General features: G+C 81.0%; 1 non-coding gene across 1 annotated transcript; it reads left to right on the top strand.

Annotated features, from left to right (window-relative positions):
* The first annotated feature begins 1,874 nt into the window (after nucleotides 1-1,874).
* On the top strand, nucleotides 1,875-2,027 carry LOC137466113 (5.8S ribosomal RNA). The gene has a single exon (XR_010994992.1). It is a non-coding gene; the product is annotated as a 5.8S ribosomal RNA (ribosomal RNA).
* The last annotated feature ends 473 nt before the right edge of the window (nucleotides 2,028-2,500 follow it).

The following is a 2,500-nucleotide window of genomic DNA, read 5'->3' as shown; positions in this document are numbered from 1 at the left end:
ATTGCCGCGGCCTCTCGGCGGGGTCGGCGAGGCGCTCGGCGGCCGGGCCGCCTCCCCGCGTCGGCGGGGGCGGCCCGAGCTGCGGCGGTCCTCTCGGGCGCAGCGCCGGGCTACTGAGGGAAACCCCGGGCCCCGAGGAGGACGCCGCGGTGGTGGCGGCAGATGTCGGGCGCGCCCCCGCCGGTGGACGCTCCCCCGAGGGCGGCAGCGGGGGAGGCACCCCGGCGGGGCCATGCAGGTCGTTTCCCTCGCCCCAGGGCCAGGTACCTAGCGCTCCGCGCCTCGGCGGTCCCAGGCTTCCCGCTCGGCGTCGTCAAACGCCGCGGGAAGGACCGAAAAAGGGGCCGCCGAGCCGGGCGGCGGTTTAAAGACTCGGGCGGCTCGGCGCGCCCCGCCGCGGCGGCGGCGGCGGCGGCGGCAGCGGCGGCGGCGGGTGGCGGGCGGTGGCGTTGCGGCTCCATTGAGGGGTGGGGAGCTACTCCCGCCGATCCCCTGCGGTGGTGTCCGCGGCCACCGGTCGCGCCCGCCGTCGCGGCGGTCGTCCCCGCCGCGCGCGCGCGTGCGGGGGTAGTCGCGCCGCGCCGGGGAGGGGCGCCCTGCCCCCCCCTCTTCGCGGCCCGGCCTCGGCGGAGAGGCCGCGGCGCGCGCGGTCGGCCGCGGGGCCGACCCGCTGGGCTCGAAACGGGCGGCGCCGGCAGAGGGCGCGCGCTCTCTGCCCTTCCTCAGCCGCGGGGCGGCGGCCGCCGGGGCCCGCCGCGCGCGCTCTCTCTTCTGGGCCGCCGCGGCCGTCCCGCGCGGGCGGCGCCGCGCCTGGCGCGGCCGTGCCTCTCTCCCCTCGGCGGCCTTCGGCTCGAACGCACCGGCGGCGCCGGCCGCCGGCCGGCCGCCCGCCCGCCCGCCCGGGGCGAGCGCTCGGCGGTCCCTCCGCGGTCGGAGGCCGGCGAGCGCGGGCGGCCCCGCGCCGAGCGGCGGCGGCGCCGCTCGGCCGGTGTTCCCGCCGCCCGCGGGCACGGGACCCTCCCCGTGGCCCTTCGCGACCGCGCGCGGTCCGAGGGCAGGGGTGGCGGGCGGCCGCGGGGGCGCTTCCGCGCCCGCTCTCCAGGTGGCGAACGAGGAGAGCGGGCGTCGCCCCCCGGCTCAGCGCCGCACCGCCTTCCGCCGGGCGCGTGCTCGCGGAAGGGGGCCCCCGACGGTGCGGGTGGACGGCGGTTCCCGGGAAGTGCGGCCCGCCGCGGCGGCGGGTCCGCCCTCGGGCAGCCCTCGGGCGCTCGCCTTCCCCCGGCGGGCAGCGGTCCGGCGGGGGGGGGCGCGGCGCCCGGCGGCGGGGCGGCGGTCGTCGCGTGGCGTCTCGAGCGCAGCAAGGCCCCTGGGGAGAGAGAGTCGGCCGCGCGCGTGGGCGCGGCGGCGCTCCGCGAGAGCCGGCGCGGCGGCGGTTCCAGGGGGGAGGCAAGCGCGCGCGCGGGGTCCGAGGGCCGCGCGCCGGCGCGTGGCGCCGCGCCGGCGAGGCCGGGCGGGCCACCGCGCTCCCGCGGCGCGCGCCGCGCGGCCCTCCGCGCGGAGGGCCGGGCCGAGCCCGGGCGCCTGGGCCGCCTCCGAAGGACGGCACACGTAGGCGGCGCCTCCCCTCGCCGGGCGGGGGGAGGCGGTCGGGGGCGCGGGTCCCCCCGCCTCTCGGCCGGCCTTGGGAGCGTTCCGTGGGGTTCCTCCCGTGTTCTTCTCGCACGCGCCCCCTCCGGGGTTTTCCGCGTTGCTCGTACGGTCGGAGCCAGGCCCCGCGCGGGGCCTCGGCGCCAGAGAAAAAAAAGGGGGGCCGCTCCGGGCGAGAGCGGCTCCCGGCCCCCCCGCGCGCGCGGGGTCGGTGCCGAAAGCCAGACAACTCTTAGCGGTGGATCACTCGGCTCGTGCGTCGATGAAGAACGCAGCTAGCTGCGAGAATTAATGTGAATTGCAGGACACATTGATCATCGACACTTCGAACGCACTTGCGGCCCCGGGTTCCTCCCGGGGCTACGCCTGTCTGAGCGTCGCTTGACGATCAATCGCCGCCCGGGGGCCGCCCCGGCGGCGCGGCTGGGGTCGCTTCGCAGGCCCGTCGGCCGCGGCAGCGGTTGCCGCGCGAGGGCCTTCGTCCCCCTAAATGCAGACTCGGGGAGCGCTCCGTAGCTCCCCGCTCCCGGAGCGAGCCGCTGGGGCGGAGCTCGTCCTCGCCGGGGCCGCACCGCCTGGCGGTGGCGGCGGCCGGGGAGTCGGAGCGAGTGAGACGGCGCCGAAGGCGCCCCGCCGAGGGCCGAGGGACGAGGGCGAGAGGGGAGGCGAGGCGCGGGCCTCGCCTCCGGCCTCCCCCCCGCGCGGGCGGCTGTCTGCGGGTGGGTACCGTGCGCGGGTACCGTGCCGCTGCCGCCGCGCGCGGTGCGCGGGGGGCCGGGGGCGGGGGCGACCCCCGAGGCCGCTCCTTCCCCCGCCCCCTTCCGTCGCCGTCTCGGGGCGTCAAGGGCGCCGT

This window comes from Anomalospiza imberbis, unplaced genomic scaffold, assembly GCF_031753505.1.
Source record: "Anomalospiza imberbis isolate Cuckoo-Finch-1a 21T00152 unplaced genomic scaffold, ASM3175350v1 scaffold_142, whole genome shotgun sequence".
NCBI lineage: Eukaryota > Metazoa > Chordata > Aves > Passeriformes > Viduidae > Anomalospiza > Anomalospiza imberbis.
This window is presented reverse-complemented; position numbering and strand designations above follow the sequence as displayed.